The sequence below is a fragment of the Schistocerca gregaria genome, chromosome 2 (genome assembly GCF_023897955.1).
Source record: "Schistocerca gregaria isolate iqSchGreg1 chromosome 2, iqSchGreg1.2, whole genome shotgun sequence".
In the NCBI taxonomy this organism is placed as follows: domain Eukaryota; kingdom Metazoa; phylum Arthropoda; class Insecta; order Orthoptera; family Acrididae; genus Schistocerca; species Schistocerca gregaria.
In genome coordinates, this window is record NC_064921.1 from 778,415,406 (window position 1) to 778,441,712 (window position 26,307).

Below are 26,307 nucleotides of genomic sequence, written 5' to 3' on the forward strand. Positions count from 1 at the left end.
ATGCTGACAGCAAAATCCAGCTCTTGCTCTTTGTCACTCCCATCTTTTCGGCCGACTGAAGGAACATCTAGGCGGGTGGGAGACATTTTCCAGCTATGAGACGTTCACACAACAGTTCTCGAATGGCTCCGTGATTATGGTGTGGATTTTCATCGTCCAGACTAGTTGGTTCAACGTTCCAACCATTTATTTTCCGAAGACTCCGTAACTATGCTGAAGAACAGCGTCATGTATCTGTGTCACTATGAAGTGTAATGCAGCGTTCACTGAAACTTAATTAACCTACCATAATAATAACGTGCAACCTCCATTTAAAAGTCTACTCGTGTTTCCGTTCAGTTGGTCGTGATTTTAGTAATGTCTTTTCCGTTACTGAGTCCATACATATATAACCTGGCTCCTCTCTTGTGAAGCAGGCCAAATTACAGTATCGTTCTAGTTCTGAACACACAGTTTCGTGAAGCCCGTATAAAACAAACTAAAAATGATCGAAGACGCAGACCACTGTGGCGCTAGCATGTTGCCTTAGGAGCTTCCGGTCGTTTTCTTAATAGAGCTCCACTTCGTACAGAAGTAGCACAGGGTACTAGTAGGCAGAGACCACGAAAGTGGAAAGCCGATTCCCGCTGTGCCGGGCCGTGCAGTTCCCTCTCCTCTTCAAACCATCCCACCACGTCTCGTCGCGTCCCGTCGGGCCCCGAATAAATTACGATAGGAAGCGGCGGGCTCATCGAGCACGCGGATCTCACCGCTCGTTCGCCGTTAAAAGCAAACAAGTTTCGCCTCGCCATCAGCACGGCGCGCGCAAAAAAGGAGCACGAGGAAATTATTTTAAATTATCGGCAAAGTGTAACAGCCGCGGCGCGCCTGTGATGGCTGCACCTCGCCACGGGCGTCATTATCGATAGTGGATAGCGAGGCGCGTCGACCCGCGGCGCGGTCGACAAAAAGCCGCAGCGCTGCTCGGCTGCCCGGCCACTGTTTGTCTTAACAATTACGACCGGGCATCCGCTCTGCTCTGCGCATGCGCGCCAGCCTTGTCCCACCTGTGCGCAGTACCACGGCGCACCGGGCCATCGTCGGCTTTCTTTTTTTTTTTTTTTTTTTTGTGGCGCGCGCAGCACTGTGGGTAATCACCGTGGCGGAGCGGCGTGCCAGATGCCATGATGGCCGTCCACAATCGATTCGATGCAGTTTTGATCGAGCTTTCCACGCCTCCTGCTGCTCCTCAACTTCTTCTGCCCCCTGCGCCGGAGATCTCTTAATTCCCGTTTGACGTACTGGACACTCACCTTGCTCCGGAATCCAAGCGCGAAGCACTGATCCAACGTTGTGCAGGAATGGTAATGAGAGAAATGTTGATGTCATGGCATCCAGGCAGCTACAAATGTGGTATTTTAAATGGCAGCAGTACTATAGCGTATGCAGAAAGTGTATGAACAAATGTTTCCAGTGTCGGTCATTCACACAGAAGTAAATGTCATCGGCATCGCCTCCCCCACAGTTAAAGATAAGTCGATGTGAGAAGGGACAGAGAACTGAAAAGGCGCTGTAAAAATTCATATTTTGTTATATATTTTACTTTCTTAGGCACAGCTACACCTCCCACGAAATTTCATACGTTGACCATTTCTTTTTTTCTTTTATAATGTTATGACGACTGAATTATCTGATAAGAGATGGAAAAACAAACTCTGTACAGAATCAACTGATATGTAGAATAAAGTATTCTGGAGAAATCAGAAAACTTTGTACAAGGGTTTTTAACTGGAATACGGTGTGGCGATTTCCCCACAGTTCAGCCCTCATGTGCGTTCGACACATATCACCCCCTCCTTCCCCCTATGTCCACCTCTGCCTCCTCTGACTGTCCAACTCATCCTCCCCACTCTGTATGTCCCTTAATCTCCTCCTCCCTCTTTCCTTGTCCATTTCCTCCACCTACCTCCCCTTTCCTCTGACCATATCCTCCTCCTCCCTTTCCCTTATTTCACCTCCCCCTCTTCATTTCTACCTGCTCACTACCCCTCTTCACTCTCCACCTGCCATGTGCACCTCCCACTCCTCACCTCTGTCTGTCCATTTCCTCCTGCCCCTCACTCTGTCCATCCCCTCCTCTAACCATCTCAACCTGCTGCCAGCCATGTGCATCACCACATGTAGCCCCTACAACACAGTTCATTAAAGCAGACTGATACTATACCTACAACATACCTGTCTTACAGGGCAGGCTACACATCAGGGGCTTGAATATTATTTATCTGCTCCAGATGTACAGGTCGCCATGCAAAACAGGTCGATGCTACTTTAACACAATGCACTTGTAATGCAGGGCAGCCTAAATGTTGGGGCCCTAAAACGGTTTTTTGGCCCTGACATGTAGGCTGTCCAGCAAAGCTGATTGATCTGGCAGCCCAATACTGTTCTCACACAACTTGCCTATCATGATGGATAGCCTATATGCCAGGGGCTGGGAAAATATGTTTTTCCTGTATGCCTGCTCCTGCTGGAGCTAGGAGATTACAACATAACAGTGCCATACTTGTGAAGTCTGACGTCTCTGTGCTAGATTTGGTTGAAATTCATCCTGGAAATACACACATACATACACTCTGCTTTATGTAGCAGATTGGCTGGAAACAATAAACAATGCTTTCTCCATTTGACAGTGTGTCACGAGCTAATCCATTCCTTTTATCAACATTTCTTGATTAAAGGAATGAAATCAGAATAGGTTGAGTCACAAACAATTCGGGAACATTCGCTCCCTCCACCTCCCACCTCACTCTGACATACAATAAGACCATTAGAAATTAATTTAAATTTACTGATAATGAAAGTGGGTTGGTTTTTCTTTAAAAATAAGTGTTATAGACACATTCCCTAGTAACAGAAAGAAATTTTGTTAATCTTATTCCAGTGATACACATTAAGAAAAGAAACAATTGATTTCCATTTAAGGTAATTCCTGAGATCTTTGAAAACTTTTAGTGATAAAAATTTGTTGTTGTTTGTGCAAGAGGATCGAAAATAACAGTGAAAACTAGCACAGTGAAAGTATACGAGAGGAGAAGGAAGATGTTCCAGTAAGCATAAATCCGTTAACAAGCCATTTATAAGACAACTGCAATGTGTGATATTATTTATTTTATTTATTTAATTGTGTCTAAGCTACATCTGTAATTAATTAATAGGCAATATATACTAGGTTACAAATACAACTAAATAATAGTTATACATTCGTATATACATTCATGATCTTCACATATCGTAAGTCGTCATTATTGTCTATAGGAAGACTCACATCTCTCTCCAGTGTTCAGCACACTCCACTGCAGCGTCGTTGGCCAACCACAGGTCTTGAAAAGTGCATATGGCCAGCAAGGATGGAAAGGTCAACAGGTGTGTCATCGTTTGTTTTCCCCCACATTGGCAGGGCTCATCTTCGGCGTATCCCCACTTGAACAGGTTATCCTTTGATCTTCCCATTTAACACCTAAGTTTATTTAGGCTCTTCCAGACTCTCCGTTCCAATTGTGATCCAGCAGGAAGGTTTTCTTTAATGTGACAACTTTTCAGGCTGCCTTATACAATTTCTGCTTCCACATCGATTCCTGGGTGTAGATTGACTTTCGTTTAGTGGACGTTCAACGTTTATGCAATCTTTCCTGGATTTAAGTCTTACCACCGCTGGCTGATGTGCGTACAGGGGATGTCTTCTATCTTCGCACTGCCATCGCCAACGTTTTCCATTTGATCTGTGGGGAGGGGGGGGGGGGGGAGGGTTATTCCAGAACACACATAAAGGAGATCACGGTTTGTAGGCTTAAGGCATCGCGTAATTAACCGACGTGAGTCATTCAGTCTGCATCTAGCTTCTGGGTATGTGTCAATTTTCTCCAAACGGGGCATGCATATTCAGCTGGAGCAATGCACAATGCCAGGGATGACGCACGTAGAATTTCAGAATTTGCTCCCCAGTGTCAGTTGGCAAGTTTGCGGATTATACCGTTCTGTGTGTTGACTTTCGCTCTAGTTTTTTCTACGTGTTTCTTGCAAGACAATGTCCGATATAACGGGACTCCAAGATAAACTGGGATTCGGCAGTGTTCAACTGAGCTCCAGTCCAGTTGTAATTCCCTGTTTGCTTCCTTATTGTTCAGATGAAATAAGCAAGTCTGCGTCTTTACTGTATTCGGTCGAAGCTGATTCCCGTTGTAATATTCAGTTAGTACTTCTAAGGCATCTGTTAGGTTTCTCTCAATCTGTTTGATTGATCTGGGTTGGCAGGCAATGCCCTACATCATCAGCATAGATAAAATTTCTTGTCGTTGGTCCAACTGACGGGTCATTTATATACAGATTGAAAAGTAGAGGGGACAAAACACTGCCTTGTGGGAGCCCAATCTTCTGGCTCCTCCAGCGACTTATTTGCTCTTGACATTCCACATATTATCTTCTGTTGGAGATAAGTATTCTCACAACTTCGGTAAGATGGTAGTTTCCCGTTATTTTGAAAAATTTTCCCAGGAGGATTTTGTGCTTTATCGTCTCGTATGCTGCTGATAAGTCGCCAAACACCACACCAGTTTTTTTTCCCTTCTCAGAACCGTCCCGTGTGTATTGTGTTAGGCAGATGACCTGGCCAGTGCAAGACTTACCGGGTCTGAAACCTGCTTGTTGTGGAATGATTTGGCTTGCTAGTTGTGGTCCTATTTTTATTCAAGATAAGACGTTCATATAGTTTGAAAGGGCAACTCAACAGCGATACTGGACGATAGTTCTTGGCATCATCTCTTGATTTACCTGGCTTTGGGATAGCTACTGCCTTGGCCTTCAACCATAATGTAGGTTCCGTCTTTTTAGACCAGCAAAAATTATAGAGTTGTAAGAGCCATTCCTTAGCTATGGGCCCAAACGTCTTCTTACAAGTTGCAAAAAATAATGCGTTGGTTTTCTTGGGCTATTGGTCTGGACATAACAACACCTCTGGCTTTAAGAGGACAACGAAAAGACTGTTAATATAATTCGGGTTCCACCCTGAACTAACTGGGTAATTCAGCCTCTTGATGAAAAAAATAGAGTAGTTGTAAGTAGGCTGTTTAGGTTTTTTTATTGGTAACGCCACATAGCGCTCTGTATGAAAAATCACTGGCTGTGCTGTGTGCAGTCAGTGGCTGGTTGGCATTGTTGTAATACTCGCCATTGTAGCGTTGGGCAGCTGGATGTTAACAGCGCGTAGCGTTGTGCAGTTGGAGGTGAGCCGCCAGCAGTGGTGGACGTGGGGAGAGAGATGGCGGAGTTTTGAAATTTGTAAGACTGGATGTCATGGACTGCTATATACATTATGACTATTAAGGTAAATACATTGTTTGTTCTCTATTAAAATCTTTCATTTGCTAACTATGCCTATCAGCAGATGGTGCCAAAAAAAAAAAAAAAAAAAAAAAAATGAAGCGTCCCCTTAGAACAATTATACAAGACTGTGCTTAAACTGACACACAATATTTTTAGCGCAACGCAATCTGACTTTCAAAAATCCCTACAAAAGAATGGCCCTGACTAACATTAACCTATACGTTTCACAAATCACTTACCTCACCAAAAATCTTCGTTATTCGAACTACTGCAATACAGCGAGCGCCACTACTGCCAGCTAAACTACGGAAGGCACTAACTACTGATAGGGATAGTTAGCAAATGAAAGATTTTAACACAGAACAAACAATGTATTTACCTTAATAGTCATAATATATATAGCAGTTCATGACATCCATTCTTACAAATTTCAAAACCCCGCCATCTCTCTCCCCACATCCACCACTGCTGGCGGCTCACCTCCAACTGCGCAACGCTACGTGCTGTTAACAGCTAACTGCCCAACACTAGAATGGCGAGTATTACAACAATTCCAACCAGCCACTGACTGCACACAACACAGCCAGTGATTTTTCATACAGAGCGCTATGTGGCGTTACCAATAAAAAAACCTAAACAGCCTACTTACATAGTGTAACGCACTTTACAGAAAATTGTCTGACAATATAATTTCCGGTAGTTTCTCGTTATTTCAGGTGTATCAGAGGAACAGTACTGTTAAATTTTAGTGATTTGTGCATTGTCAGCTTTCACCTCCACGTTTTACGAATTTGATCAAGTATGTCTGGTACGCAGCACAGTATACAGTATAACAGGACCACGCCCAGTTCTTAACCCATCCGAATTCCGTCTAAATAAAACTATTAATTATTGTGAAGTGAGTGAATTAATTGATTTTTGTTTCAACAGGTCTGTCTGGTGTAAGAGAAATGTTTGTTTCCATCATCCAATAAACACTTCCCCTTTTTTTGACTACTACAGAGCATAAAGATGGAACTGTTCCACTGTTAGTAAAATATACATTATCGTAAGAAACGTGCTACACGAACTGTTATAAAATACCTCATGTCAACAAAATGAAGCTCTAATTGATGGAAGTCTGTAATATAACATCATAAACGCGACATGGAGTGCGGAGCTGAAAAAATTATTGATTTTTGGCCAGTTGCAATATGCAAAGATGTTTCTGGGACGATAATGGAAACAATTACAAGAACAACTTACTGCAACAGAAAATTCAGGGTGGGTTTCGACACGTCGTATTGGACCAATGCATTGTTATGTCAATGTGAAGCCATCTTGAAGAGAGTGACTTCAGTGAAAGCATAGTTGCACAAATGCAGAAGATAGCTATGTGCAGCTAACGTTGGAGATAGAGAATATGCCATGTACAGAGCGAAACATTTTATGTACAAATATCACATACGACAAACTTCTCAATAGATGGCGCCAACATCATCTGGAACAATTTTGGGAACCGTAGACTTTGGAACGTGATATGAATACTACTGGGCCAAGGAATAAAAGTCTCGACTTTCGAAAAAGAGCGCTACGCGTTTTCCACTTTCAGTACTGACGATAATGCATCGTGTACTAGTGTATCTCATCTCCTTACAGCATACTGAATTCGATTAACATCCTTGAATTTAGCTGAAGTCATTTTTAGGTGGCTGAAGTAGATTCCGGAGTAAACCTCCAAAATACTGTCTCTGAGCAGGCGAGCGGGAATCTCTGTCATGAATTCAGACGCGTTTGTTATGTGTGTTTTGTTACATTACCAAAGTAAGTGCCAAGACTTACATTTGAGAGACGAAAATGGGGCTGAAACTTAAACGTGCACTGATATAGCCGTACAGCCTTACGAAGCTAGTTTTGTACCGCTGGTTTCAAGAAACGAGTTTGCCAACTCAGCGTCACCGTGTAAACTAGGCTTAATGGCGCATTGAAACCTATCGACATACACAGGACGTTAACGCTAACTGTTCGGAAAGTAGAATGAGATTTTCACTTCACAGCGGAGTGTGCGCTGATATGAAACTTCCTGGCAGATTAAATCTGTGTGCCAGGCCGAGACTCGAACTTTTGCCTTTCGCGGGAAAGTGCTCTACCAACTGAGCTACCCAAGCAAGACTCACGGAAAGTATTTGGGAGGGACCGCCTCTGTTGTGTTTCCCAGGGGCTGAGGTGATGTGACTGCCAACACATTACACTGGTTTCGCTAACCCATACGAGTTACGTGGTGAACGACGAAATAGCTTTGAGCTGTCTTGACCCTGGCGATACCCACTGCTGGTCAGTACCCGTCACATGTTCTGGCTTTCGTCACACTGGTAATGCGATGACACGTTTGTCTGTGCCGCGGGACAGGACAGTACTTTCCCTTAGCCTTTCTTCTTTTCTTAAGGAGAATAGAATGGGCGGAGAAGTGGCCACCCAGCCGCTATTTGCAGGGTGCACCCTTGATCACAGCGGCGTCAAGATCATGGCGTTGCTTGCGCCCGCTGTGGCGGAAGGAGCCCAGATACCGGTATCTGCCATCGCTGCTTCTCTGATCAAGGTCGCGGTCGGAAGAACTGCCTAACAGGCACCAGAAGCTTGGTGGGAAGCCTACCCACTGCCTCGCTGCTTTGTTCAGTTCACAGTAGTCGTTGATCATTAAAAAAGAATGATGTTACAAAAAGATCACAAAGGTGAGGACATTTTATTTTAATGACGATGAAGCCAACGCTGATGAGTCCAGTTTTGGAGAACGGAAAGAAAGAAATTGCTTGAACCCCTACTTAAGACTGTTAGCAGAATATGGAATCGGTGGGTTCAGGAGGGTAATACGGAACGCCGTGCTGGATCCCAACGGCCTCGTATCACTAGCAGTCGAGATGACACGCATCTTATCCGCATAGCTGTAACGGATCGTGCAGCCACATCTCGATCCCTGAGTCAACAGATGGGGACGTTTGCAAGACAACAACCATCTGCCCGAACAGTTCGACGACGTTTGCAGCAGCATGGACTATCAGCTCGGAGACCATGGCTGCGGTTACCCTTGACGCTGCAGAACAAGACAGGAGCGCCTGCGATGGTGTACTCAACGACGAACCTGGGTGCACGAATGGCAAAACGTCATTTTTTTTTTCGGGTGAATCCAGATTCTGTTTACAGCATCATGATGGTCGCATCAGTGTTTGGCGTCATCGCGGTGAACGCACATTTGAAGCGTGTATTCGTCATCGCCATACTGGCGTATCACCCGGCCTGATGGTATGGGTGCCATTGGTTACACGTATCGGTCACCTCTGGTTCGCATTCACGGCACTTTGAACAGTGGACGTTGCATTTCAGATGTGTTACGACCCTGCATGTTGCAGGTCCTGTACGGGCCTTTCTGGATACAGAAAATGTTCGACTGTTGCCCTGGCCAGCACATTATCCAAATCTCTCACCAATTGAAAACGTCTGATGGTATGGGTGCCATTGGTTACACGTATCGGTCACCTCTGGTTCGCATTCACGGCACTTTGAACAGTGGACGTTGCATTTCAGATGTGTTACGACCCTGCATGTTGCAGGTCCTGTACGGGCCTTTCTGGATACAGAAAATGTTCGACTGTTGCCCTGGCCAGCACATTATCCAAATCTCTCACCAATTGAAAACGTCTGGTCAATGGTGGCCGAGCAACTGGCTCGTCACAATACGCCAGTCACTACTCTTGATGAACTGTGGTATTGTGTTGAAGCTGCATGCTGCATGGGCAGCTGTACCTGTACACGCCATCCAAGCTTTGTCTGACTCAATGCCCAGGCGTATCAAGGCCGTTATTACGGCCAGAGGTGGCTGTTCTCGGTACTGATTTCTCAGGATCTATGCACCCAAATTGCGTGTAAATGTAATCACATGTCAGTTCTAGTATAATATATTTGCCCAATGAGTACCCGTTTATCATCTGTATTTCTCCTTGGTGTAGCAATTTTAATGGCCAGTAGTGTACATATCCTTTATTACATACTACAACTTCGGCAGAAAGTTATAATAGACGAATATTGTGTGGTATCCACATCTGAAACCAGCTTTTTGCTTTGTTTGTCTAAAATTCGATGACTTTCCCAAAGTCTACATTCACGTATGTACTCCACACGTTAGCGTACAGTGCACTAGTGTCTGTCACATAGGTTCACTGAATAGGAACTGTGGTCAAGCGAGAATGACCATACGGTTTTAGTAAAAAGTAAGAATGATGCAATATTTTTTGTCTTACGTGGAAAACTATTGTAAATTTGTATTGCACTATTTGTAATGGAACTTTTATAAGCTGATGTCCTTTATTGACTGGACATGATACTTTCCTTTTTGCCTTATAACATGTCTACGGATACAGACAGAACAACGTAACTAGCATACGGACAATGGAGGAAATGTACGTTACGGTAGATCTAACGTAGGAATTTTAGGTGCACCGACTTCGTAAACAGTGTGATTTACGAGCTAGGAACATTCTACAACTGCCGCTGGAGCGTGTTGCGATCGTGTTCACTACGTTGGGCGACGCCTACCGTATCCTCAAGTCGCTTCGTTTCTGAGTGTTCAGCAGCACGTTGAACTCGGCACGCTCTGTGTTGATGTTGGAGAGCACGGGGCGGTGACAGGACGCTGCGCCGAAACCTGAGCGAAGGAGAGGCCGCCGCCGCCACGAGTTCACGGGAAGCAGTTGTCCGTCAACTGGAACCGCTACGGTGGTACATCTGTTTCTAAATCGATACTATGCGAACACTATGAAGTATATGGCATTGGGTATGACCGCCGCGCTGTGTTTTAGTGTATCTTCATGTTCCGTCATTCACATATACAGTGCGGGAATAATGGTAACTGAAACGCTTGCGTGTGCTCCTAACTAGTCTATTCCTTGCCTTAGCGGCACTGCGGCAGCCAGTGATGGTACAGAAGACTTGTTTTGTTAACAGATTGGCCGGGCGATTGTTTCTTCGTCCTAGCCTCTGCGGCCACGTCAGCTGTACGAACGTTTTTCACTCCCTTTCCACGGTTGAGTGGTTTCAAATAACGTGAGACAGTCAACTGAAATTAGTCCCTGGCAATTACGTGACTGTCTCAGTCTTCGAGTAGGCGCTTTCACTTACATAGCTCCTCAGACTGTGCACGAACCATGACTGGGATTGCGGATCTTTTTACACAAAACTAGCGTTTCTTATTTTAAGGAGAGCACATGTCTAAAAATGAAGTACGAGGGTTGCCCACAATATAATGCATCGTATTTTTTCGTTCAACGATTCGTTGTTGATCGTAATGATAATTACACACACAAAAGAATGGTGTTTCATCTACACTCCCTATTTTTCTTCGTAATATCCATCCCGTTCTATGGCCTCCCTCCAGCGCGAAACAAGGGTTTGTAGCAATCCTTGTCCTGGTGGCGGAGCAAGTGGTTCACTATGTCAATCACGTCCTCATCGTATTCTCGAGTCGTAATGCATCTGTCCTCGCGAATGACATCAGTTCACTGCAATGTGCCAGGTATGAAAGCTGTACATGGTCTCCCCGACCGCTGCAAATCGTGAAGCTCCGCCGAACCGCCTTCTTATGACCTCAGCCTCCGTGCCCAGCGACTAACTGTACTTCAGTCGACAGCACATGCTCCATAGACTGTGCACAAGCGTTTGTGAATATTCTCCCCAATATCTTTCTCTGCAGTGGGAAATTCAATGACGGGACGTTGCTTGTAAGGAACATCACCTACAGACGCCATTTTGAAATTGTCCTGTAGCTACGCTATCTGTCTGAAGTGACGGAAACTTGGCGCACTCACTCAGAAGACTTCAAATAATGCACACGTAAGGTTTCGCGTTCGCAGCATTGTTTTCAGCTGAGAAAGAAATGCGGCGCGGACTCTCATTCGGGAGGTCGACGTTCAAACTTGCGTCCGTCCATCCTGATTTAGGTTTTCCGTGATTGCCTTAAATCGCTTCACGCAAGTGCGAGAATGATTCCTTTGAAAGGGCACGGCCGACATCCTTCCGCATCCACCCCTAATCCGGTGGGACCGATGACCTTACTGTTCAGTGGTCTCCCCCCAAATCAGCCAACCAGCCAGTGTCTAACCATCGTCCCATGTCCTTTGATGAATCGTTTGATCAAGATGTTAACCACCCGATCCAAAGCCTCACGATAAATGATCTAATAAATAGAAATCACTCGTTTCGTTTAGAATCCTCAAGGTAGTGAAGCAGCACGTGTAGCTCCTGCTGACCAGGTTTTCTTGCTGAGAGCGAGGCAGAGTACGTGCAGAGAGTGTGAGTGTTGCGCTCTCGGACCAGGTGGAGCGCAGTCTGTGGTGGAGGTGAAGGTGACCGGACGCGAAACCCGACACCGGTGCGCCGTGCGGCGCTGTGGGACGGGCCGGCGGGCGCCTGGCGACCGCGGCAGGACCGCCGCCAGGCTTGGGTTTCTGGCCTCCCGGCCGCCACCTGCGAGGCTAGTGTTTCTCAGACCTGTCCACAGTCGTTAAGGCGACCGTCTCCACCCGCACGCCAATCTGGGGCACTTCCTGCCGTGCCAAAAGCCTCACACGTTGCCGCGAGGGACAGTCACTTAGTTATGTACTCAGTCAGCAGTCGTAAAGCATATGGATGGTGGAACACGTTTTACCCATAATCATTATCCACTTTCGTTGCATACGCTATTGATGCCCAAGAAATAGGGACGTACCTCCAGGAAACATTATAGGAACGTTACGCTCGCTATATCCAGGATTAAATACAGTTGGTGGTGGAGTATTGTCAGTTCGGCGATGTCTTCTGTTTCTACTGTTGGGCTGTTGAGAAGGTCGGCGAGTTGATCTTCGACGAGTCGGCAGAATTCGTTGTCGAATTTGTCATCGAATGAGGAGGAATGTATGGACTGTAGGGTGTTTTGGTAGGCGTCTGCTTGTTTTTTGGGGTTCTGTGGTTGGGACATTGTCTATAAGGAGCATGTGGTTGGAAGGTTTCTTTTGGCCTGTTAACGTTTTAAACTTATTCCAAAATTTGCTGCCTTCTTTGTAATTTAGCTGTCGACATGTGTCATCCCATTCTTTTTGTTTGTGGCGGGAGACGAGTCGTTTTGCCTGAGCGTTAAGGCGGTTCCATTGCCTTTTGAAATCTGGGTTTCGAGTTCTCGTCATTTCGCGCTGTAGTCGGTTTTTTTTTTTTTTATGATGATGATTGCTAGCACCTCCGCCGGTATGGTGGGGCGCCAGTTGTTGATTTTTTTTTCGGGACTGCTTCGTCTGTGGCCTTCTTGATGTCGTTTTCTAGATGGGTGTTTATGTAGTATAGATCGTCATTGTCTGTTAGAGTTATGGGTGCTGTCACTTCGTCTTGTATGGTTGTTTTGTACATGGCCCAGTCTACCTTGGAGTGTAGCCGGATAGTGCGTTGTGTGGGGCGCTGATTGCTGAGGTGCCGAAAAGAATGGGGAGGTGGTCACTGGTTATGGGGTCTCCTCGCCGGTGTTCTGTGAGGGTGTCGAATAGGATGGGACTATTGAGGATGCAAAAAAATGTGGAGTATTTATTGCTGTCAGAGGTAGTTTGCCTTCTAGCGAAATTGAAGTAGATAGTTCATTTGGAATAGTATGGGTAGAGGTTATACCTGACAATCGGACTAAACCATTAATTGGATCGTTTTACCGACTCAGAAGACATAGTTGCTGAACAATTCAAAGAAAACTTGAGTCTCATTTCAAATAAGTACCCTGCTAATTCAATTGTAGTCGGTGGTCATTTAAATCTACCCTCGATATGCTGGAAAAATTATAAGTTTAAAGCCGGCGGCAGGCATAAAACGTCATCCGAAATTGTACTGAATGCTTTCTCAGAAAATTATTTTGAACAATTAGTTCATGAGCCCACTCGAAGCGTAAATGGTTGCGAAAGCATACTTGACCTCGTAGCAACAAATAATCCTGGACAAATAGGGAGTGTTGTGACGAATACAGGGATTAGCGACCACAAGGCACCACCAAAGAAGACGAAGTAAATATTCCTGAATTCCAATCAAGAACAACGGCCAAGATGAGAAACATAGAAGTAGATATCGTCGCTGTAACAAAACAGCTTAAATCAATTAATAAAGGCAAGGCCTCCGGGCCAGATTGTATTCCTCTCAGAGTATGCTCATAAAATAGCTCCATATTTAGCAATTATATACAACCACTCGCTCACAAAAAGATACATACCTTAAGACTGTAACATTGCTCATGTCACACCAATACCCAAAAAGGGAAGCAGGAGTTATCCGCTGAATTACAGGCCTATATCACTAACGTCGATTTGCAGTAGGGTTTTAGAACATATACTGTACTCGAACATTATGAAGTACCTCGAAGAAAACGATTTATTGACATATAGTCAGCAAGGATTCAGAAAATATCGTTCTTGTGAAACATAACTAACTCTTTATACTCATGATGTAATAAGTGCTACGACAGGGGATGTCAAATTGATTCCATATTTTTAGATTTCCAGAAGGCTTTCGACACCGTTCCTCACAAGCGTCTTCTAACCAAACTGCGTGCCTACGGAGTATCGCCGAAGTTGTGCGACTGGATTCGCGATTTCCTGTCAGAAAGGTCGCAGTTCGTAGTAATAGACGGAAAGTCATCGAGTAAAACACAAGTAATACCCTGCATTCGCCAAGGAAGTGTTATAGGCCCTCTATTGTTCCTGATCTATATTAACGACATAGGAGACAATCTGAGTAGCTGTCTTAGATTGCTTGCAGATGATGCTGTCATTAACCGTCTTGTAAAGTCATCACATGACCAAAACGAATTGCAAAATGATTTAGATAAGATATCTGTACGGCGCGAAAAGTGGCAAGTGACCCTGAATAAAGAAAAGTGTGTAGTTATTCACATGAGTACTAAAAGATATCAGCTAAATTTCCATTACACGATAAGTCACACAAATCTGAGGGCTGTAAATTCAACAAAATACTTAGGGATTACAATTACAAATAACCTACATTGGAACGATCACATAGATAATATTGTGGGTAGAGCAAACCAAAGACTGCGATTCATTGGCAGAACACTTAGAAAGTGCAACAGGCCTACCGAAGAGACTGCTTACACTACGCTTGTCCACCCTATTCTGGAATACTGCTGTGCGGTGTGGGATCCGCATCAGGTGGGACTGACGGATGACATCGAAAAAGTACAAAGAAGGGCAGCTCGTTTTGTATTATCGCGAAATACGGGAGATAGTGTTTCAGACATGATACGTGAATTGGAGTGGCAATCATTAAAACCAAGGCGTTTTTAGTTGCGACGGGATCTTCTCATGAAATTTCAATCACCAGTTTTCTGCTCCGATTGAGAAAACGTTCTGTTGGCACCCACCTACACAGGGAGAAATTATCGTCACGATAAAATAAGAGAAATCAGGGCTCGCACAGAAAAATTTAAGTATGACAGTATGAAGGTGGTTCATTGAACCCTCTGTTAGGCACTTGATTGTGAATAGCAGAGTAATCACGTAGATGTAGATATCAGAGCTTCTCAAACAAACTTTCAGAGGTTGTTCTGAAAGACCTCCTGAATATTTTTTTTTTTTTGGGGGGGGGGGGGGAGGTTGGATTGGGTTCACCTCGCTCGGTGAATATTCTGGCACAAGTGGACCACGGTCTTGATGCTTCGTCACAGAGTTACTACACTTCGTTTGGTTTCTTGTTCTAATTAGCTCGGTGTCTGTATTGAACTGAAAATAGTGTCGGGAGTTCCACGCGGCTTTTCACGGATGATGCTGTAATATACAGAAAAGTTACAGCATTAGAAAATTGTAGCGAAATCTGGAAGTATGCGTGTGGAACGATTTGAAGTGGAATGATCATATAAAATTAATTGTTAGTAAGGCGGCTACAAGGTTGAGGTTCATTGGGAGAGTCCTTAGAAAATGTAGTCCATCAACAAAGGAGGTGGCTTACAAAACACTCGTTCGACCTATGCTTGAGTATTGCTCATCGGTGTGGGATCCGTACCAGATCGGGTTGACGGAGGAGATAGAGAATATCCAAAGAAGAGCGGCGCATTTCGTCACAGGGTTATTTGGTAACCGTGACAGCGTTACGGAGATGTTTAGCAAACTCAAGTGGCAGGCTCTGCAAGAGAGGCGCTCTGCATCGCGGTGCAGCTTACTGTCCAGGTTCCGAGAGGGTGCGTTTCTGGATGAGGTATAGAATATATTGCTTCCCCCTACTTATATCTCCCGAGGAGATCACGAATGTAAAATTAGAGAGATTCGAGCGCGCACGGAGGCTTTCAGACAGTCGTTCTTCCCGTGAACCATACGCGACTGGAACAGAAAAGGGAGGTAATGACCGTGGCTCGTAAAGTGCCCCCCGCCACACACCGTTGAGTGGCTTGCGGAGTATAAATGTAGATGTAGAAAATATTGCACAGAAACGTCCTATTTCTATTCGCTCAGGTTACTGGTGTTGGCAGCAGTGACGCCCTGTTTAACTCGTTGCCCTCAGGTCTTCATTGAGAACTGCTCTGTTCTGTCTAGAGTTTCGTATTCCGCCAGCGGTAGTTGTGCGTTAACCGAGGTACGCGGCAGTGTTATGGATAGATTTGCCGGCCGATACACACCTCGTGCATAGCTTCACTGAGCGCAGTGGAAGAGCTGCACGACGGCGCTGTGCTGAGCTGTTCCCGCGCCGGCAGTAGCCACGTCGCAGTACAGTGGTTCGTCTCAGGGTTTCCGAGTTGCTCTCTGAAGTACGTTTTAGTTTTTCCACATTACAGGTTTCTTCACTGTTGCGAACGTATTTTCACAGGCACAGGGGTGACTGCGGTATCAAACCCAACAAATCATAATCTGTACGCATGCGGCAGCATGCACTACCAATATATCAAAACGCTGCACTAAAAACAGAATTTTTTCTACGGCTCAACCTCCAGGTCTGTTGGCGAGAGAAACCTACGGGCAAGTCTTTTGCACAGCCCTTGGGCAAGGAGCCATTTGTGTACCCAATAGAAGGATCGCCTCACTGTATGTATCCTACAGTCAACTTTTGCACATTACAAACTTCTACTAGGTTAGGCAAATGGAACAAATGTGGGCAGGCTTTTTTCTTTTTTTCATTAGATTCGTTTATAGAGCGCCTTAAGGGGCTTATGCAACCACCATTCAGTTCCTGGGCGGTTCCTAAGAAAAAGGGCGTTTTCCACCATTTTTTCGCCGTCAGTAGTAGATATCTAAATAACCACAGATAATTCCTCAAATTTGGTTATGTCCTCTAGGCATTTACCTAGAAGCGTTTTCTTCCCGTTTTCAAGAAATATGTATCTGCTATCGAGACACACCACGGAAACATAGGTTTTAGATACAAAAACCGAGTTGCTGATTTGAAGACGGCTATGAACAGCCGTTGCGTGTAGTTTTTATCAAATACATATAAGCTCCCGATCTCGAACAACTTACAAAATTTTCTTGATATTTTTATCCGTTTCCGAGGTACAGAAGTTCAAATTTATCGTACTTGTATAAGTAAAATACAAATTCGAAAACGTAATTTGTAAAGTGAAATGCGTTCTAAACCGTCTCCTTTATCATTAGAAGGATTCTGGGAACCGCAAGTTATAGTACTGAGGCACAAGCAAAACTTTTGTCCAAGCAAAAATAATGTCCCAGATGTAAAGGTATATAGTTTTACGCTATTTCAATTTCACACAAGTAAACTATCTGATTTTATTGACCCATAAAGTTCTTTTCATGTGAGTGACATGCCCAGCTGTAGCAGTGAAAACAAGGAAACTAGCAGAAAAATGCTCTTGTCGGGGCGTAGAAAAGCCTAATATACTACTGCTTTAAAATACTCTGACTGAAAATACACTCCTGGAAACTGAAATAAGAACACCGTGAATTCATTGTCCCACGAAGGGGAAACTTTATTGACACATTCCTGGGGTCAGATACATCACATGATCACACTGACAGAACCACAGGCACATAGACACAGGCAACAGAGCATGCACAATGTCGGCACTAGTACAATGTATATCCACCTTTCGCAGCAATGCAGGCTGCTATTCTCCCATGGAGACGATCGTAGAGATGCTGGATGTAGTCCTGTGGAACGGCTTGCCATGCCATTTCCACATGGCGACTCAGTTGGACCAGCGTTCGTGCTGGACGTGCAGACCGCGTGAGACGACGCTTCATTCAGTCCCAAACATGCTCAATGGGGGACAGATCCGGAGATCTTGCTGGCCAGGGTAGTTGACTTACACCTTCTAGAGCACGTTGGGTGGCACGGGATACATGCGGACGTGCACTGTCCTGTTGGAACAGCAAGTTCCCTTGCCGGTCTAGGAATGGTAGAACGATGGGTTCGATGGCGGTTTGGATGTACCGTGCACTATTCAGTGTCCCCTCGACGATCACCAGAGGTGTACGGCCAGTGTAGGAGATCGCTCCCCACACCATGATGCCGGGTGTTGGCCCTGTGTGCCTCGGTCGTATGCAGTCCTGATTGTGGCGCTCACCTGCACGGCGCCAAACACGCATACGACCATCATTGGCACCAAGGCAGAAGCGACTCTCATCGCTGAAGACGACACGTCTCCATTCGTCCCTCCATTCACGCCTGTCGCGACACCACTGGAGGCGGGCTGCACAATGTTGGGGCGTGAGCGGAAGACGGCCTAACGGTGTGCGGAACCGTAGCCCAGCTTCATGGAGACGGTTGCGAATGGTCCTCGCCGATACCCCAGGAGCAACAGTGTCCCTAATTTGCTGGGAAGTGGCGGTGCGGTCCCCTACGGCACTGCGTAGGATTCTAAGGTCTTGGCGAGCATCCGTGCGTCGCTCCGGTCCGGTCCCAGGTCGACGGGCACGTGCACCTTCCGCCAACCACTGGCGACAACATCGATGTACTGTGGAGACCTCACGCCCCACGTGTTGAGCAATTCGGCGGTACGTCCACCCGGCCTCCCGCATGCCCACTATACGCCCTCGCTCAAAGTCCGTCAACTGCACATAGGTTCACGTCCACGCTGGCGCGGCATGCTACCGGTGTTAAAGACTGCGATGGAGCTCCGTATGCCACGGCAAACTGGCTGACACTGACGGCGGCGGTGCACAAATGCTGCACAGCTACGGCCAACACCGCGGTTCCTGGTGTGTCCGCTGTGCCGTGCGTGTGATCATTGCTTGTACAGCCCTCTCGCAGTGTCCGGAGCAAGTATGGTGGGTCTGACACACCGGTGTCAATGTGTTCTTTTTTCCATTTCCAGGAGTGTATGTGCAGCAGGTGCCACACTGTACCTTCTTCCTCAGCACGTTTAAAAATTCTCCCAAACAGGATGGCATGCGAACATATTCGCAAAAAAAAATGGTTCAAATGGCTCTGAGCACTATGGGACTTAACATCTGAGGCCATCAGTTCCCTAGAACTTAGAACTACTTAAACCTAACTAACCTAAGGACATCACACACATCCATGTCCGAGGCAGGATTCGAACCTGCGACCGCAGCGGTCGCGTGGTTCCAGACTGAAGCGCCTAGAACCGCTCGGCCACTGCGGCCGGCGAACATATTCGGCCTTCTTTATTCTGACAGAGAAGGAGGCAGTCGCCGTGGGAAAGAGACGGAAAAGTAATAAATACTGCAAGATGGTAGACAGTGGTTGTGGTACAGAAAGAACGAAAGAGACAATGGCGGTTTGAAAGAAAGGGATACGATGGCACTGGAAAATAGTTGACAGTGCAGAACAGTCTTAGGAAAAGAGTGAGAGAGATACTACGAATGGGAGAGGAATAAAGAGAAGGAGAAAGTGGTATCGGATGAGATCCAGTGATAACGAGAGGCAGAATCTGTGACAATGACAAGGAGGAAGAGACAGATAGTGACAGTGTTAGTAACAGCAGCAGTGGGAAGGAATGAATGAGACAAAGCAGTAAGTGAGAGACAGTGACAGTGAGCGGAGACAAAAGTAGCAGCACAGACCGAAGGAGACTGTGGCTGTGAGACAGGGCAGTGACAGTTCGACACAAAGAGGCAATGACAATGAGTGGAGGTGAATGACTGAGTGAGATTGTGCACGTGGGAGAGGATGGGTATGAGCGACTTACAGCGGTGGACTAGCTGCTGCGAGTGGGTGGGAATGAGAGATTGCCAAAACTATTGGGAAAAAAATGTTAAACGTAGCGAGGAAGGTAGAGTAAGGCTGCTGGTAAACCAGTGTCCAGTCAGAGCCTTTTAATAAGAGGAGCATATTCGCATTATTTTAGCTGCGACAGAAGAATTTTTCCCTCTGGTGAGGTATATTTGAGCCAATAGGCGACATCGCAAAACTGTTCCAAAGGCTTCCTGAAACCAAGAAATTGTGGCCTCGAGAAGAACTCTGTTATCTTCATTTTAATCAAGGTGCCCCTAATTTCAGACACTAAATTTGTAACCTCCGTATTAACGATTATGCTGGCCGCAGCATAGGTTATTTAACATGCCTAGCCTTAAATATATTTATATGTGCGTCAATTAGTCACGATAATACCAAATTTTCACAGCATTCTATGGGTTTCCAATATCTAACACTGGTGCCTAGGCATTACCTACAGTGTGACAATTATTGAACTGTGTGAAGTAAAATCGTCATAACTTCTGAACGGTCTGGTCTGCACGGTTGCCCGAGGGACGACAGCCATGGGGGGGGGGGGGGGGCATGATGGGAATTAGTGTGGTTGGCTTGGATTAACGACGAAGCAAACTTTCATTTGGATGTGTTCGTCAATAAGAGAAATCGGCCCGTTTCGGGGACTGAGAATTCGCATTTCGTGATCGAGAAGTCTGTTCACCCTCGGCGGGAGACTGTGTGGTGTGCAATGCCCAGTCACGGATTAATCGGTGCGATATTCCTTGATGACACAGTGACTATCGAACGGCACTTGAAAGTTTTGGAAAATGATTTCATCCTCATTATCCAAAGTGACTCTGATTTCGACAAAATGTGGTTCGTGCAAGACGGAGTTGGACTCCATCAAGCAGATGAGTGTTTGATGTTCGGGAGAGAAGCACTTTGGGGAGCACTTACCCAGAGGCCACTGGCACGGGCCTCCATTGGTCGTCATATTCTTCGGACCTGAACACATGCGACTTCTTTTTGTGGGCCTGCATTAAAGACAAGGTGTACAGCAATAACCCCAAAGCCATTACTGAGCAGAAAGCAGCCCTTCATGAGGTCAGCGTAGATGTTCCGACACTTCAGCGGGTCATAGAATTTCGCTATTCGTCTTTGCCACATCATCGCCATGATGGCAAGCATATCGAACACGTCATAACTTAAATCTGAATGTCTGTAGTGACGTTTGCATGTTAAATAAAGGTGTGCACGCCGTAGTTTGTAGCTAATTTACGTATTTTTCTTTCAGTTCAATAACTGTAACTCTGTACATCTGCAACAAATTTGTATTTAAGAAATAGTATTGAATAAAGCTGTTATTGATGAACTAATTCAGTTCCCGGCGGGGTCAGGGATTTTCTCTGCCTCCTGTTGACTGGGTGTTGTGTGATGTCCTTGAGTTAGTTAGGTTTAAGTAGTTCTAAGTTCTAGGCGACTGATGACCACAGATGTTAAGTCCCATAGTGCTCAGAGCCATTTGAACCATTTTTGAACTAAGTCAGTAGGTTGTTTATGTTATTTGTGACAGTAACCCATTGTCGGTGATTCAGTACGTTGTTTACATTATTTGTGACAGTAAGCTATTGTAGGTGGTGTCAGGCGACACAGACTTCACGGCAAGCAGTTGCAAAACTGGCTTGTTACTAGTCAGGCATTTTTATTCGCGTCGTGTTTCGATTCTCTGGTACCCATTCTCAGCAGTTATATTCAGTCGGCGAGCACTTGTGCTAGGGTTGTACGAAATTGAAATTCGTGTCGCCTTCAGCTCTTGCCACGGGACGTGTCTTGTATTGTGGACATACACGCTATCGGGATTCCGCAAACGCCTCAACAGGCCACAGGTTATTAGCTACGTGCCTGACGTGTTCGGAACGGGCAGGAGTGGGTATATCCAGACTCCAGGCCACGTACGCCTTGTGTGAGCTGCTGGAGCCACGTCGGGATTTCGCCCACGGCCTCGTTAGGTTGGTGAGGCGATAGTTGTAATTTTCGTGTGCGTCCATTTCCGGGTTCACGTAATGAGGGCCAGCGAGCAGCAAATCGTTTACCCAGTCATGGTTTTTTTTCCCCTTGTTCTGCAGAGTGCTTCAGGCTGCCCGCAGTATCTGCTCAGCCACCTGTGCACTCTCTGTCAGTACTACACACGTAGACACAAGCACGCACACGCAGGCGGCTATGTTCCATTTCTAAGAAAGCTGACAGGGTTTGAACAAGTGATTGATGTGTACGACAAACGCGGACCAAAACAGAAAGGAAAATCTGATTTACAAGTAGTGTGACGCAAAAGAAAGATTGTATATCAAGAAAATTTTATATGACATGAAAAGAATGAACTGATGTGGCTAATTATCGACCTCTCTCTCCACTCAGCATGACATATAAATTAATGGAGAGGGTAATTCTCAATCGCTGCCAAGACGTCACTGATGCAGTAATCCATGTCGAGCACGCTGGCTCTAGAAACAGTCGGAGATGCTGCGATCAGGTGCTAATACTTAACAGTATTGGTTGAATCTGGGTTTCAGAGAGGCCGCAAATAGGCTGTAGCTTTCATGCATCTGAGGACAGTTTACGAATGTGGTGAGAAGGCCTGATGCTCATATTTGGTGATGTAAATCCATGTCAGAAGCTAGCAGGTTTACTCAACAGCATACTCTCTGATGGTCGAAGGTTTACAGTTTTTCTGGTAGAAAAATTTAGCAGAGGGACAACCCTGACCAAAGGCCTGCCCCGAGGGTCATTTCTAGCTTCTATTTTGTTTTATTTTTATGTTCACTACACACCAGATACTGGCTCCATGAAAATCCATTATGCAAATGATGTCAGAATCAAGAAATCACTAACCGTGAGAGTGCACTTTCAAGTCAGCTCACCGTATTGAATGAGTTCTTTTCCAAGTGGAGAGTGCAGACAAACGCAAATAAAATTGAGGTCTCAGTGTGCCATTTTCTTAAAAAAGAAGCACGCTGGAAGATACACGTATTATTTGGTGGGGCGGATGTTTCCCGTAACTAGGTGTCACCCTCGATCGGGTACTGCAGGAAAGAAGCTTGGCTCAAGTGTAAATCTATTCCATAAAATAGCGTAAAAGACCTGGGGGATGCGTATCATTTTTGACAACGGCCAGATCTACTTTCTTCCAGTGGTTGCGTGTTCTACCCAGTATTACTCGTTCGGGTCTCATAGGGAACGCTGCCAAGGGTGCCAATTCTTAGGACGACAGGGTCACAGAAGAACTATTTTTTTTCTAGGTAGCGTTCTCCACAGTCGACCAGCTATACATGTGAATAGTAGCAAGGCGCCTAGGGTCGAAATTCAGGTCACAGACGTTTTCGGTGTCACCAGAATTGGAAAGGACTGAAATGGACATCCATCACAGAGCGCCCACCTGTCCCAAAACAATACGATGAAAGTTGCAGGGATTGATCCGGCCCGATGCGGATGGTCGAGATTAAACCGCACCCGAACTGAAAGGAGAAATGTTGCTTTACCTTGAAGAAGAGAGGTTATTGTGTAGGTACTGCGCGTGACTGTGGCGTAGACAAACAGACAATAAGACATACTGTGGAGAACCGACCACTCCGGGCTTTTAAAGGATGCACCAAAGACATGCATGAAGTGACGCCGAGTACTGCGATCTGCTTGCCAAATTTAAGTATTAACCTGTAAATCTACTGTGTGTGCGAATGCGCATCTGCAGTGATGCCAAGTGGTTACAATAAACTTTGCAGGGGCTGGACAAAAGTATGGAAAAACAGCGCGAAATGCATGCTCGAACGTAAATGCAGGTTGCGTTGTTGGATTTTATCACGAACGGCACCTGTGGAATGTCCTCAGTACGTACCTGTCAGTGTCATTCAGGACAGTGTTCCATATAGTTGTGAATGCTTTATGTTGGAGCTAAGTGAATTCGGACTTGGACAAATTGTTGGTGCTCGTATGGTGGATTCTCCCGTAACCAAGGAAGCCGAAACCTTTGGTGTTTGAAGAGGCACCGTTTCGACGATTTAAAAACACCATGCTCAGGGAAAGCGCGAAATATCACCCGCTAAGACGGAACGCGGATGAATATTTGTGTTGAGTGGTCGTGACACTGTGACGAAAAATAAGGAGACGACAACTACAGAACTGAGCTCCATAAGCAGGGAATTGCAAGGCGAACTGGAATTCTGGAACTACACATCAGTGATACAAATGCCAGTAATAGGAAAACATGCTGCCGAAAACATAAAACCTAAACTGTGGAGCAATGGAAGAAGTTATTTGGTCGAAAGTCTTGTTGGCACTGTTTCCAACTTCTGGTCAAGTTTAGGGCCCATGAGTGGAACACGGCAGGGGGTTCGGTGATGATTTGGGCAGCCATATCATGGTACTAGCTGAGTACCCAGCATTTATTTATCCCTATCTTCTATTAGTCCATCTCCTCCTTCCTCATCCTTCACCCCCTCTCTGCCCCCCTCCCTTTCTCTACGTCCATCTCCTCCTCTCCCGGTAGATCTCCTCCTCTTTCCTTTGTCTTGCATCTCCTCCATTCCCCTAAAAATGTTCAAATGTGTGTGAATTCACTTAACCTAAATTATCCTGAGGACAAACACACACACCCACGCCCGAGGGAGGACTCGAACCTCCGCCGGGACCAGCACCACAGTCCATGACTGCAGCGCCTAAGACCGCTCGGCTAATCCCGCGCGGCTTCATTCCCCTCTCTCTGTTCATCTCCTCGTGTCCATTTCCTCCTATCTCTCTCTCTCTGTTCACTTCTTCTGCCCCCTCTCTTCCCTTTCTTCCTCCCCTTGCCTCTGTCCATCTTTTCAATTCTTTCTCTGTCCATCTCCTCCTCTCCCCTCTCTTTACCCATCTCCCCGTCCCCCCTATCTGTATCCATATATTACTTCCCTTCGGTGCCTGTCCATCTTACTATGCTGGTGGTTCTTATTGCCACGGTATTTCTTTCGAGATCGTAACGAATGTGTGTACCAGTTTTGGTTGAAATAGTTCCAGGGGTATAGGATGACCTATTTATGCGTTGCTTTGTCCACGAACGCACATGTCAAATATATTTCACATGTATTTAACATATTTTACACGTATTTCCACACACATTTCCCCTGAATCTCAAGCCATTTTCGCCCTGCCTTAATGTTTATGACGTCGTTATCTCCTGAACTAAGTACGGTACAGTGATACTATTGTGCAGGTACATCCAGTACTATATGTGGCTATCGACCGCGAAATGTGTTATGAACAGAGTTAGTAGTAAAAGTAATAAATTAAAAGTCGTACATGGTTCCCGCAGCAAAATGGGAATTGTGAGTCCGCCTTGATGTAAAACACTTTTGTTATTTATTTAATTATCTACTCCCCATACTAGTTTGAGCGACAAATATCGCCATCATCCGTAGGTTCTTTAAATCTAAAACTTGCAAAAATAATGTGGTTATAAAACACTATAAAACAAGCAGTACAAATGTAATAATGTTACACAATGTTTTATAACTATTTTGTGTATGTTTTAGATTAAATAACCCACTGATTATGGCGATATTTGTCGCTGAAACTAATTTAGGGAATAAATAAATAACAAAAGTGCTTTGAATTAACGCAGACTCACAGTTCCCATATTGTTGTTTGTGTTTGCAAACACGAACCAAATGGAAGACTTCCAAGATAGCCGGCCGCTGTGAACGAGCGGTTCTAGGCCCTTCAGTCAGGAACCGCGCTGTTGCTACGGTCACAGGTTCGAATCCTGCCTCGGGCATGAATGTGTGTGATGTCCTTAGCTTTGTTAGGTTTAAGTAGTTCTGAGTTTAGGGGAATGATGACCTCAGATGTTAAGTCCCTTGGAGCTTAGAGCCATTTGAACCCCCAAGATAAAATTAATGAATCCCGCAATTTTTCACGCATTACGTCACTTTAGCTATATGGTCTTTCAATGATATAATTTGACCGGTCGTTGAGTGATATATGGGCATACTCTCTGCAGAATGTGTTGCGATTACGGTTAGTTGTAATAAATTAAAACGTCATGCTTCATGCGGTAGTTTTATTGCATGAACAGTGAAAATGGAGTAAGAGTTAAACATTTTTCCTTTCATCCTTTTGTGGGCGATGTCAGTGAGAAAGTTTCATAAGAGTTTGAAGTTATGTGTAAAGTTTTTTCAAGTCACTAAGCGCTACCTTTCTCAAATACTGGATGATAAAGTATGGGTATTGGCGCATCGTTGGCCACACTGGTTTTGCACCCCCCCACCACGACCGCCCTTTTGATAAGTAGGTGGTTCTTACCCCCATGGCGATTCTGTCCAGACATGTGTACCGATTTAGGTTGAAACTGGTCCAGATGCTTAGGATGTGGTGTTGAACCTACGTACATACATACATATACAGATAAGTCCATTGTTAATGTTGTGATGATTATTATTATTATTGTTATTATTTGCGCCTCCACCCCGTAGGATCAAGCAAAGCATTCTGCCTCATTTGAGATTTCTTTATGATCTTTCATAATTCTCTCTCTTTTATTTTTCATTGTATTGCTGACTTGACACCTTGTATTTATGTCAGAATTCTGTTGGTGAGTCTTGTTGGCGGTAGCCTGATGGCGTGCCCTAGAACTTAAACATTCTTTCTCTGACATTTGCTGCTAGGTTTGAATCTTCACAGTGGTTTTCCTAGAGTGTAACCTGTATCCCCCCTTCTGTCAGCTGTGGGCCGAGAATTTTTCTCATTATTTTGCCGCATTCCTTCAGTATGCTTTCC

The 26,307-nt window shown here is 45.3% G+C and overlaps 1 protein-coding gene across 1 annotated transcript in view; it reads left to right on the forward strand.

Moving 5' to 3' along the window:
* The window catches only part of LOC126335023 (frizzled-4), a gene marked incomplete at its 5' end in the record, with an annotated part of 385,645 nt that overhangs the window by 90,551 nt on the left and 268,787 nt on the right, over positions 1–26,307 (forward strand). The gene's annotated exons all lie outside the window — the stretch shown is intronic.